General features: G+C 43.7%; 1 protein-coding gene across 1 annotated transcript in view; it reads left to right on the top strand.

Annotated features, from left to right (window-relative positions):
- Positions 1–358: 358 nt before the first annotated feature.
- The window catches only part of kcnj10a (potassium inwardly rectifying channel subfamily J member 10a), a gene marked incomplete at its 3' end in the record, with an annotated part of 64,507 nt that continues 50,774 nt past the window's right edge, over positions 359–14,091 (top strand). Inside the window, exon 1 of the mRNA XM_063186457.1 lies at positions 359–873. The remainder of the gene's footprint in view (positions 874–14,091) is intronic.

Raw genomic sequence — 14,091 nt, 5'->3', positions numbered from 1 at the left:
TTGTGTAACCTCAGCTCCTTATCGTTTATCAAAATGACAGGCCCTCTCGGTTTTCTATAAAGTCAGGCAATGCACCAAAGTAAATTTGTAAAGTTGACAAAGGCTGAACAGTCGAGGAAATCTCAACAAGGGACCCATTATCAGCGGGAAAAGAATCGAGACGAAGGCAGAGAGAGAGAGAGAGAGAGAGAGAGAGAGAGAGAGAGAGAGAGAGAGAGAGAGAGAGAGAGAGAGAGAGAGGCTGGGTGGTGGGTGGAGGCTCAGGGAGGAGGGTTGAATTAATGAATTAAAAGGGTCCTGAGAGTGAGAAAGCGGGTGACTGAATACTTTTTCATTTATAATGAGAGGAAGACTGAAATCGAGAGGGTTTTCTTGCCTGCTGTACTTATGTAGACGATCAATGTCTTGATAGCCTATTTAGTGTTTTTTTTTAGTTTTTGTGTATTCATCACATTACATAATAAATCGCTATCATCCGACCGGGACCGACCGTCACCGAGTGACACTGTCCGACGGGTAACCATTGACATAGTTTTCCTCAGCGAGTGCTGATATTTTTTTTTCACCGGAATCGTTTTATACTGTTTTCATTTAACGTTTAAATATATATATGCTGAGTTTCATCCTGGATATTAGTTTGTTTTAACGCCAAATAATAGACTGTCCAAACCACGAAAAAGTGTAACTTGCGTGAACATGAGAGGGACAAACGTGTCAACAATAACGCGAGGATCTGCGTCTTGACGGTTCTCTTTTCGCGAGCGGCCTCCAGAATTCTCTAAGGCAGCTGATGGTTTCTTGAAAGTACATCTGCCGGGGCAACAAAGTTAAACGAAAACTCCCGAAGTCTGCAACGGCTAAAACCAGCAAGCGGTAAGTAAGCTGTTTCTACTGGCGAAACTGACCCGCTCAAATTTACCTTACCAAAGCAGTAACCAAATGGTAGCCGGTGGGGAAATAACAAATGAACATAAGTAGTCCTACAGTGTCTTGATTTACGTTTGGACACGTCTCAGTTCACCTGCACCTGCTTCTGCACCTGTTGTCATGTAGCCTATGAAAAGTCACACCCTAACTGGCAGTTAATGCGCATCGATGGCTTTCTGGGCAATGGGCGTTTGTGTCGCTTGTGTTCAACATTAGACATTGGAGAAAAGAAGTAGCCTATTTGTTGCTAATATAAGCAGGTCCCAGTAGGAGGTCATACTGTGCAGTGCTGTGTTATTCAGTTTCTGTAAACAGGATTGGAGTCACTCCAAAACTGGCACAAAAAAGCCAGAGACGCCTCTTTGGCATCACACCGGACACTGTCCAAATCTGAAATTGGCAAAGATTTTGTTCTCCACCACAAATAGGCCTACACAAGCATTCAATGTATATTTCAAGGAACAAACAAAAATGACAATTTAGAAAGTTTGGTTTAGTTGTATCCATGAATTATACCATTACTTGTGCTAAAAGTAGCCTATGGGCTAAGTTTTTTTGTTGGAGAGGTGCTTTTCCATGCGCCCGTTTCTGTATCCAAGAGGGCTTGTGTGTGTCCTTGATTCTGGGTGACACAAATCAGCATGTATGTCTTTCTGTGTGAATGCATTAGCACAAATTTGTTCACATTCAGATTATGTGCAAGTGAAGTGGACTTGCTCGTCTTAATATTGTGAAACACACACGGCTGAGCAAAGCAATGCCACCTAACCTCTCCAGCTCTCCGTCCCCAGTTTAGAAGCTGAGTACTAGAATACCAATAATCATGTTGTCTTTTACTGAGCTATTACCTACACACCCACACACAGGTATGCACACACACACACACACACACACACACACACACACACACACACACACACACACACACACACACACACACACACACACACACACACACACACACACACACACACGCACACAACATGCACATTCACACACTCAAGCACATGTGCACTTGCACACAAGCACACATACGCACTCACACACAAACACACATGTGCATACTCGGGTATAGACAAGCAGTGTCTTTACTATCCCCTGTGTGGAGAAAATGCGGGAGAGAGAGCGAGAGAGAGAGATAGAGAGAGAGAGAGAGAGAGAGAGAGAGAGAGAGAGAGTCAGAAAGTCTCTCCATCCAGAGCCACAGGTGCCTGCCAGAGCATCTTGACAGGGTCAGGGAATCAGGGCACGGCACTGGAGTTGGCACAAGGAGCCACATTTGCATTGGCACTTCCTCTGAGACCGAGCCGAGCGGGGAACCCTGATCCCCAGATCTGATACCAGAGTGTGCATGCACACACACACGCACGCACGCACACACACATACACACACGCACACACACACGGAAACAGGCATACACACACACACACACACACACACACACACACACACACACACACACACACACACACACACACACACACACACACACACACACACACACACACACACACACACACTCAGACACAAACACACTCCAGATCAGATATGGCAATGTAGCCACTCCAAGGCTTTGTCTCCGACAACACAGCCAGTGACATGCTGTACAAATCTGGCTGTCATCTTGTCTGGGCTAAACCAAACTTGGAAATGAGAGCAGCACGAATAGAAGACTGAATTCGAAAGGTTTTGAATGAGCAGAGAGGCCACTGAAGTTTTGGTGTCGACGGGGGGGTAAAGGGGTCAGAGACACTGTTAGTTAGGTTTTCATTACATTGTATGTATTGGATGGGCTTTCAGATGACTTTGTCCTGGGCCCAGCAAAAGCTGTCAGCGGCCCTGGTTGAGATGACAGTCTTACTGTCAGATCACTGGGGCCGAGTCAAGCTTAAAACTAGGAGAATAGTGTGTTGTGTCGGCGCGATGATCTTTTTAAAATCACTCATCTATAGCGGTAACTGCAAATGATGCAAAAGGTTTTGAATGTGCCGAGAGGCCACTGAAGTTTTGGTGTCGAGATGATGTACAGTCTTACTGTCAGATCACTGGGACTGAGTCAAGCTTATAGGATAGTGTGTTGTGTCGGCGTAATGATCTTTTAAAATCACTCGTCTATAGGGCTAAATCCAAATGATGCAAAAGGTTTTGCGTGTGCATAGAGGCGACTGAAGTTTTGGTCTCAAGATGATGTCTTAATGTCAGATCACTGGGGCTGAGTCAAGCTTAGAACTAAGAGGATAGTGTGTGTTGTGTAGGCGTCATGATCTTTTAAAATCACTCGTCTATAGGGCTAAATCCAAGTGATGCAAAAGGTTTTGAATGTGCAGAGAGGCCACTGAAGTTTTGGTTCCAAAGTGATGTCTTACTGCCTTATGCTGAGCCAAGAACTAAGAAGCTAAGAGGACATTGTGTTGTGTCGGTATGATGATCTTGTAGCCTCTTAGTGCAGATGGTGCCCTTGTCACTGTTTGCTGAAAATACTTAACTACATCATAACAACATTACTATGACATTACCGAGAGCCTTAGGTAACAGTTTAAGACATAGTCATTACCATTTTGGTGACAGTAAGATTATAACACAGGCTCTGCACTAAGGGGTTAAAATCACTCGTTGAGGGCTAAATCCATGATTCAGAAGGTTTTGAAATGTGGAGACAAGGTGAGGGCAGTATAGTTTGGGTCTCTATGACTTCTTTAGCTTGGAAACTGCACCACACACCACACACCACACACCAATGCCATGAGTGTTATAATCAACCCTTTTGGTGTTGAATTAAAAGGGTTGCAGTATAGTTTAATCATTCAACGCACAGTTACATTGAAGGAATGTGCAGTTATGCATAGCATCACACTTGACCTGAGGCACACTGATGCACACAAACACAGAGATGCTCACATACACTCACTCACACATGGGCACGCATACATAAGCAAAGCACACACACATAATCACACACACACACACAGATGCACATGGACAACTACTATGAAACAGCTGAGGAAATTACACAGACATTCACAACAAATATTTTAAGTGGTCTGAAAAGTTTTGAATCAAATGTAGAATGTTCTCTGACTATGAATTGTGAACTTCCTGTGTGGATGATAGCCCATTGATGGTAACATAAAGGACTTATATGGTATGAGTATGCAAGCTTTTCAATTTGCAAGCGTTTTTTGTTTTACTTATCTGGGTGAAGGATTTTGTTTTCCGCGAAGAGTGATGACTTCCCAGTTTGGCAACACATGTCGTAGTGAGCTATTCAATAAGGGAAAGGGAACAAGGTGGGTAGTTCAGCGAGCCAGGGCATTTCAATAGGGGGTGCAGCTGGCATCTGTCAACCTGACCAAATGATGTGCCAAAAACTCAGCTGTGATTGGTAATTATTGCAGTCAATCTCACTAGCCACACCGGCTGTTTTTTTTAATATACGTATGCCGTATGTTATTTATGTGAGGTCAAGAAATGGAATTCTTGGTTTCTACACTGTAGTGCAGTATTCATTCAACACTTCAGTGTTGACTTAACATCTAGACTGTATTTAGTCGTAGAGTACTCCTATGTGTTGAAAACTTACAGTAGCTTGCTTAGGTCAAGTTATCACTTGTTGCAACCAGTAAGTTATCGATGAATTACATACCTGATCACCATCTGGGTGATTCTGTTCTGAGGTGCCCACCATGGCTTGTGTAATTGTCCCTCAATGAACATTAATAAGCTTAATGTAAAGCCAACAGCCATTCATTGGAAAAGGATGTAGATTATTTTGAATGAACAAGTAATTTTCAATACAAATTCCTGTTTTGCTAAGTATTCACTAACCTGCCTTGACTCACATATGAAATTAACTTCCATCCAATTCCCAGTCCATATGGTTCAATATGATATCAGTCCACCTTTTGCTGCTATTACAGCTTCATGTCATCTGAGAAGGCTGTCCACAAGTTTGTTATTGTTTCAAAGTAGTAGACAAAAATCCAACACACCGTCCATGACACTTGCATTTCGATTGCTCACAGCGTTTCAGTTGTTCAGACCAACTTCAGGTGGGATTGTACACGCAATTTCAACAGCAAACTGAAGTAAAGTTAGGTTGACTGATTTGGACCAATCAGGTCCTGTTCCGTCCATGTCAGAGTAGGACGGAAAAAAAATAGAAAAAAACACCTGTGTCATCTGTGAATTTGATTCTGTAATTTCGATTGTATTGTTGTTGCCGCTAGACATAAGCAGAGTATGCAGAGCGCTGCTTAGGGTACCAAACAGTGCTTGGGGCACCAAGCATTTTGCCCCCAAATTGGGGCCTCTTAAATTGAGACTGAAAAAAAAAACGTCATGAAAAAAAAAAATGAATTGCAAAACATAAATTTGTTAGTTAGCAGATTATTATTATTATTATTATTATTATTATTATTATTATCATCATTTAATTCCGAAGGGGACCTCCTGACCAGTTATGCCTAGGGCCTCAAAACCTTAGCAGCCGCCCTGGTTAGGGGTAAGAGCAGTTAAGGGGATGACGGAAAATATGTGTCTTATGGGCATTGTTGCAATCACCGGGAAAGGGGTCTTGATCTCTCTGAAGGGAGCTATTCTGTGACATGCACTGCCTCGCTAAATGTTATTCTGCTTATTACATGGCTGACCTAAGATTATTTATTGTTAACCTGTTAAGACACAGCATTATAAATTTGCTGTTACCAGAATGGCAATGACCAAGTCGCAGTGCATTACTAAGTCCCCGTGTTAAGTTGTCATAGTATTGTAGTACGAGTTTCACTTTTCAATGACTATTACAGCTTGCCACTGGAGGTACGGCGTGCGTTATCATAATTATGACAACGATATATTCATTTAACGAAAAGTCTAATAATTGGATAGTTGAAATGACCTCCGTGACACAAAAGGGTTTGATGACTTGCATACTTTTTTCTAAATGTTTTTCGATAGAACAACACCACACGGCATTGTGTACTTCTTCAACATCAGCTCGTTTTGAGAAGTTGCCAGACTCCTTTGGGAGTGATATGAAGCAAAAGACATAGCGCAGGGGTATTCAATTAAATGTCAACGAGGACCAGTTTTTCGAGTTCCTCCCAGTAGAAGGGCCGAACTATACATATGTATCATGGTTGCCGTCTGTAAATGAAAAAAAGATACGGGACACTTTGTTGAGGTGGGGGGTTTGGGGGGTCCTCCCCCAGAAAATTAAGCATTTCTTAGATGTAATTTCCTGCATTTCAACATCCCGTGTCTCGTTTCAGCTCGATGCGGAACCCGTACTTTTATCTCTAAATTCTGAAAAACGTTTCGGTATTTCAAGGGGCTTGTGGGGGGCCAGAACCTTGTCGTCCAAGGGCCGCATCTGGCGCCAGGGCCGCCATTTGAAAGCCCTGACATAGCTTATTTTCACACCAAGTGAACCAAACTCAGTCCTCTTTAAGTGGACCAAAAAGTGACAGCCGACAGCATAAGGACTCAGTTCTGTTTTGTTCATATTGTGAGTGTATTACAAAAAATAATTGACTGCTCTTCCTGGTCCTTAGGCTTTTATGGTGTGTCAGTCCTCTTTTCAATCACACCTGGTCCCCTAGAACTGTCCTTAATGGATTACACCTAATCACAAGTGCAACTTGTCTGGACTTATAAGTGAACCGTACTGAGACCATGCTAATGAAGATCTCAGTACGGTTCACTTCCAAGGGGTCTGGGTACACTTTGAAGCGTTCACATATGCACAGAAAATGCTGTGTCACAGATTTGAGTTCTCTTAAAGGTTTGAAAGGGACCAAGTATGAAAATCCTACCCGTCTGTAGCTATTGACACCAGTCTGATATTCAATTTACAAGTCTATTATTCAAAAATATCAGATGTGCGAACGATAGGGATCCCCATTCAAATGAATGGCGCATACTGCTGAATGTAGATGAGCCATATTATAATAAAGATTATTGAAGGATGGTTGTGCTAATTTTCCAAACCTGAGTGTGCTGCTTCAGATATGAGTCAGTAAGTGTGGGTTAATTCCTGGAACAAGACCTCTGCAGAAATGTCACTTGTAGCTGCAGTTTCCTCCACATCCCATTCTAAATTTAGTCAGGCAACTCAGTTCAGTATTGTATGTGTGACATCCCAAGTATGAGAATCACGAGCGAGTCGAGAAAGGCATTGAAAGCATGAAAGAGGAAAAAAGTAAAGGAAAGGAAAGAAAGGAAAACATTTCGCTGATGCGGAAGAAACAAGGGTCCCTTGGGCCACCACACACACACACACACACACACACACACACACACACAAACACACACACACACACACACACAGACTGCTATGCCCAGCTGAGCTTGCGTAGGGGGGGCGCTCATTTATGCATTGGTGTGGGTGTCGTGTACACTGCTGCACTGTGGACTGTGAGTGAAGGGGGCGCATGGGGGGGGCATGGTTTGTAAAGTGGATTTCTTGAGGAGGAGGGTATGATTTGCCAGAAATGTCCCCCCACACACACACACACACACACCGCCACCACACACACAGACACACATGCTCGCGCACGCACGCACACACGCACACACGCACACACACACACACACACACACACCTCATGAAATATTGATATATTGGATACTGAACTGTCTGTATTGCTAATATTTGACTGTAAACTGTATGGACCCTGGGAAATGCCATGCTGCCCTGCACGATCACTCCGATTTGAAAGACCGCATGGAAACCCTCGCTAATATCTTTTTGGGAACCCAAACAGAATGGGGAGGGAGGGCAAGATACGTTATAACTAAGACAAACGAAAGCTCATCGTTTGTTTACAGATCCATCATGTTGACACCATTAAGCTTTAAATAGTTAGATTGACCTTCACCTTTCCTATGAGAAAATGAAATGATAGGTTGTCAGATTATTTCTCACTTGTGATATACTGATAGTCTGATGAAAGCGAAATTAGCACGGGGGGTGACTGTATTGCTGACAACCTGACATTATTGCAAAGCATGCGTAAACGCTATAGAGAAATATGTGCTTTTTGTCCTCATTCAGCACTTGTAACTGTAAGTTCATTTTATAGTCATAGTATTCTCGGACAAAAGGAAGACACACCAATGAGCACATCCTCATGTTCACTCAAAGCAAGTATACATGTGTTTGCTCAGATTAAGCAGAGCAACACACTCAAGCACACAGTAAAAAATGCATGGTTGATTCAACACATATAGAGTATGCTGAGACCAAATACACTCTAAATCAACTCTGTAAGTGTTGAATTAACAATGCATGTTTTTCTGCGTGTGCACACAATACAAATGCAAATCTAAGATGCTTAAGTCAAACTTGGAAGATGCTCAGTTACACTCAAGTCAATCACGGACACACGCTAGGACGAGCACAGATGCGCACAACTAAGAAACGCAATCCAACAATCACAATCACAACACAACTCAGATGCATGCAGATTATTTTGTTCCCATTCTCTGTTTCTCTCTCTCTCTGTCTCTCTCTGTCTTTCTCTCTCTCTCTCTCTCTCTATTTCCCTCTCTCTCTCTCTCTCTCTCTCTCTCTCTCAGATACACACACACAGTATCACACAAGCACACACACACACACACAGAGTAACACACACACACACACACACACACACACACACACACACACACACACACACACACACACACACACACACACACACACACACACACACACATACACAGAGTAACACACACACACTCACGCTCACACATACGCAGTCGTATTTTTCAATGGTGGCTTTTGTCCCTTTCATCTCCTTTGCAAACAAAGGATTCTTGTGCATACTGGACAGGCAGGGAGACGACGGAGAGAAAGAGAGAGAGAGAGGGAGAGAGAGAGAGATAGAGAGTGGGAAGGGATAGTTGCAGGCAGAGTGCGACGGAGGAGAAACCGAAGTGAATGATATATCCTCATGTTGGGGGCGAACGAAGAAGTGCGTGTAAAAACTCTTGAATATGGTCGCGCTGACAACGGCGTTGTGTGTGTGTGTGTGTGTGTGTGTGTGTGTGTGTGTGTGTGTGTGTGTGTGTGTGTGTGTGTGTGTGTGTGTGTGTGTGTGTGTGTGTGTGTGTGTGTGTGTGTGTGTGTGTGTGTGTATGTGTGTGTCAGAGAGAGAGAGAGAGAGAGAGAGAGAGAGAGAGAGGAAAGGCTGTATGACTGTGTGTGAATGTGTGCATCTGTCTGTGTATGCACTATACATTCTGTGTGTGTGTGTGTGTGTGTGTGTGGGTCTGCGTGCGTGTGTGTAAATACCGTATGAATATGTGTTAGTATGCGTGCCTGTGTGTGTGTGTGTGTGTTTGTGTGTCGGTGTGTGCGTGTGTGTATGTATGTGTGTGTGTGTCTGCGTGTGCGTGCATGCTTAAGTATTCTCTGTGTATGTGTATGCCTGTGTGTGCTCTTGAAGAGTATGTGTGTAAGTGTGGGAGGGTGCTCAGTCCGGGTTACGGGTCAGCTGTGTGTACATTCTGCCTGTCACACGTGCTCCTTTTCATGCCCACCTCTCTCTCTCTCTCTCTCTCTCTCTCTCTCTCTCTCTCTCTCTCTCTCTCTCTCTCTCTCTCTATCTCTCTCTCTGCTCAGTTAGTATTCAGAGCACAGAGACACAGACAGATACCTATTCATGCCCACAGTATGAGCTGCCTCTCTCCATAGAGGAATGGAGGGAGGGAGAGCGAGCCAGTGAGAGAAGGGAGAGAGTGAAAGGGAGGGAGGGAGAGAGAGGGAGAGAGAGAGAGCGGGGAGGAAGAGTAAGGAGTGGAGAAAAGAGGGGGAGAAAAAGAGAGGTCAAAGAGGAGCGATTCGTATCAGATCTCCTCAGTCCTCTCCCTTTTGTCTTATTTATTTATTTTATTGGGTCCGGAAAAGGCAACACACAGGAAAAACAAAGGCGAGCATTTAGACACTCGGGACACAGGGGAAAAGGATTGTCGGAAAGGGAAAAAAGGAAGGTTGAAAGAGACAGAGTGCAAAGGACAAGGAGGAAGAAAGCGAGAGTGAAGGGGGTAGGCAGAGAGAGGGAAAAAATATTTAGATTGAAGGATTCACCCTGAAAAGGGAAGTGTAACTTCTACACACAAACACAAACACCCACGCACGCACACACCTACTACACATGCAAAATACACAAATACACACCCAGACCTGGATCCCGTTTCTCGAAAGCATCGTTGCTAACCAGTTAGCAACTTATTATGCTACATTATTAACTATGTGCAACAGGTGTGCTTCTGTTTGTCTATATCTGTAATTGTGCTTTTATGGAGGACACCTTGAAACAATAGGATACGCTGTAAAATGCATGCAATGCAACACTTATAGTGCCGATTTAGCCTCTTTTGGTCTCAGAGTACTCTATAGGCTACATGGTGAATTAACACTGTATTGTTAGTGTGTCGTTAATTCTTCTTCAGTCACCATGCATGCAGGTGATGCAATTTTACCAGGAGAGCCTGGATAAGCAGTTACCAAGTGTGCCTTGATTATCTTGTCTGAGAAATAAAGGAAACACTTATGTCATGAACATTCTCATTCATCCGGGTAATGTTACCCAAAGACTTCAGTTTTAAACAACTGCTCTTCTTCTTGGAGGTGGAAAGATATGTTGCTCCTTCATACAAGGAACCAATCAGTGTTTGGCTGTTGCAGCGGAAAGCATGGCCATGACATGAATGACGTGTCATGACGTGAATGAGACTCACATGTCTCTAGTTAAACCGCTAATGTATGACCGCAATTACTGTTATTCACACCTTTTATTTTCCCTGTCAAATATGTATTGAGATACCTCTTTTACCAGGAAAACCTGCACGGTAAAAAAGTATGTGTTACTAACTCTTTCAGAGTTGAAATCTCACAAATAGTGTCAATTTTAAATGTAAATGTTAATAGTGACAATGTTTATAGTGTAACATTGTCAATTCCACTCAGTATTCCGTGAATATCAACACTGGAATGTGAAGAAATCCTCTCGCAATAGATTTGCAATTACACTGAATTACCTACAGAATTTTACACTTTTGACTTCACTGTTGTAGTGATTTGACTCTCCACATTATTGTAAGTAATCTATCTGGAGTTATGACAGTTCACTCTTGAATTTTGACACTGTGTGGGTGAGCAGTGGCAAACTTTTTTTTTCAATTATCCTATCTGAAGAAAAAAAAATCAGGAAACGATCATGACGTTGCCCAGCAACCTTTCTCAAAACATTGCCTCATGTATCATTCATCACCATTAAGAGTTTGATGTCCTCTGTAGTGCACTACAGTACGTGTGTGTGCAGTATCCAATAAAGAATAACTCCGGACTTCTCTTCTATAACCATGACAACCACTTACCAAAAGGAGGGATGCTAACAAAAGCACTAACATCTAACGGCTAATCCCCATCGCCCCCCCCTGTGAGCGAAGAAGGGTAAAGGGGGGGGGGTAAATCCACCCTGGGCCCACGTGTATCAAGACACAGAATGGGCTACCACCAACACCCACTTCCCCTTGGACCCACGTGTATCAAGAAGAAGAATGGGACCACCTTCAACACCCAATGCCCCTTGGCAGGGCTGCTGACAGCTTTTGTCGGGCCAGGACCATGTCATCGGAAAAGCCCCCGAACAATACATAGAATTGAATGACAACGCCAACTTTGGGCCCCCTCTCCCCCTGGGCCCAGGACAACTGACACCTTTGCCCTCCCGCCTTTTGGTTTCCCTGCCCCTTGGATCCACGTGCTGCAGAATACAGAAAAGGGACCTCCTCCACTACCCACCCACCACCACCGCCAACATCACCCTAGTCTGTCTGTGTGGCCCCAAGCGAAACAAAGCGAAAGGCGTGAGCACTCGCACAGGCACACACGCGCAAGCACACACACACACACACACACACACACACGGCTGTAAACAGATTACCCGCTCAAATGTGTAAGACGGCGAAACGTGTGATGAGCTCAGCCAAATCTCGCAGAGCATGATAAAGAGACAGAGAATAAAGGAAAGAAAGAAATGAATCAAGGAAGAGAGAGAGAACGGCAGAGAGATTGAACAAGGGTAAGGCTTGAGACGTATGAGAAGGGAGTGGAAGAACGGATGGAGGGAGAGAGGTGCAGAGGGCAGGAAGGGTGTAAGAAGGAACAGTAGGAGAGAGGCATGGAGCAATAGAATGACGAAGAAAGGTTGAAAAGAGGATGAAAGAAGGGAGAGAGAGTGTAGAGAGGTGCAGATGGAGAGAAGGATGGATGAAAAGACAGAGAGAGGTCTGAAGGGGTGAAGCAAACGATGAACACAAAGGGAAGGAGGAAGCAGAGAAGGGGGTGTAGGTAGAGAGGGAGAGAGTTGTGGAGGGAAAGAAGGAATACAGAGAGAGGTATGAGGGCATGCAAGAGAATGAGTCTTCTTGTGAGTCTTCCCTGAGTTTTCTTGTATGTCTCCACATGTCGTCTGTTTTTTTCCTGCACTCAGCGAAATCTGTTTCCCCCTCTCCAACTCAATTTGTTCTTTGCCTGTGGTGCAGATTGGATCACCAGTGATCCGACTCACTGCTTGCGAAAAAATTCTGAACTACGTTATAAGAACATTACTGGAAGTCTGAAGTAACATTAAGAGGTGGTCGTAATCAGGGCCGCTGACAGCTTTGGCCGGGCCCGGAACAAGGTAATCTGAAAGGGCCCCCCCAATATATACAATGTAATGTGAAACCAATTCTGGGCCCGGGACAACTGTCCCCTTTGTCCCCCCTGTCGGCACCCCTGGTCGTGACCATTTTGGTAACAAACATGTAATACACTGCGTGAGTATGTTGACTTTTCACAAAGAAGATCTGTGCATGCCAAGCAAGACAAAGAATATAAGGAATTTGAGTGAGGATTCTCCACATTATGGTATCCAAAGGAATTGAGCTATACTGCCGTACCAAAAAATACGCAGTAACTCAGATTCCTGGCAAACTGGCTTTGTAGTATCCTTTCTGGCCAGACAACTGCGTAAAGTGGTAGTGACACTTCCATGTAATACTTTTTTAGGATAGAAATGTATGCACACACAAAAAACAAAACGAAAAAACAACATGCATGTGTCTTTTCGCCACAAACATTGAGTTATTGCGTTCTCTGCGAGTATTACTGTCTACTCCCAAACCACTGCTTCAATGGAAAGTGCAGTAACTACATGTGACTGCGTTTTTGGCTTGTGAGATGTAACCTCTTCAAACCAAAACACAGCAGTAACTTCCTTTTTTGTAGTTTTTGCACTTTCAACATGATTTTTCTCTCAAACGGGACAATGTTGTACCACAGGTTTTTGACACAAGCCAAAGGAGGTATTCTAAAGCCAATTTCCGATCTAAACTCAATTTCGACCTGATATGCAGTTTGTGCATTCTTGTTTGGTACGGCAGTATACGGTAGGCAACCAACATGCTCCAATAAAAATTGCAGTTGCATACAACTTGAATAATTTGAATATAAAGAAACCATCTAGTTGTGTTCAGGTCCATCCTTTATGATATCAGCAGCATTCAGTAAATATCACCTTAATAACAAAAAGGTTGCCTACAAAATGAAGCTTTAACTTTGCATAGGGTGATGGCCAAACATAACTCTTATGGTCATAGTTATAGTATATAGGGTCATATAGCCATAACAACAAATAACATTTGTAACACAAAAAAAACACAGGGCTGGACTGCAATACCCCCCCCCCCCCCCCTCACAATTAGCGACGTAGAACTGAATCACCGGTGGGCCTCGTGGGCCCCTATTTTCAGAAATGTAAAAATATATATATATATATTTTGTGTTTTTGTTTTGTTTTAAATTTCTGAAAATAGGGGCCCACGAGGGTGCAGGGCCCACCGGGAAATGCCCGCCATGCCAGATGGCCAGTCCAGCCCTGTTGGGCCAATCATGTTCAGGTTCTTAATAGTGTCAAAAGTTGACAGGCTAATCATGTTCAGGTTCTTTATGGTGTCAAAGTCGACAGGCCAATCATGTTCAGGTTCTTTATGGTGTCAAAAGTTGCCAGGCCAATGGTGTTCCAGGTTCTTTAGGGTGTCAACAGTAGCTTGGGGGCCAGCTGACAGAGTGTGAACGTGACGACAGGCCAGCCATGGTTCTGGGGCTCTAACCCTCG

This window comes from Engraulis encrasicolus, chromosome 21 (assembly GCF_034702125.1).
Source record: "Engraulis encrasicolus isolate BLACKSEA-1 chromosome 21, IST_EnEncr_1.0, whole genome shotgun sequence".
In the NCBI taxonomy this organism is placed as follows: domain Eukaryota; kingdom Metazoa; phylum Chordata; class Actinopteri; order Clupeiformes; family Engraulidae; genus Engraulis; species Engraulis encrasicolus.
Note: the sequence above shows the minus strand (reverse complement) of the source record. Positions and strands in the feature narration are given on the sequence as shown.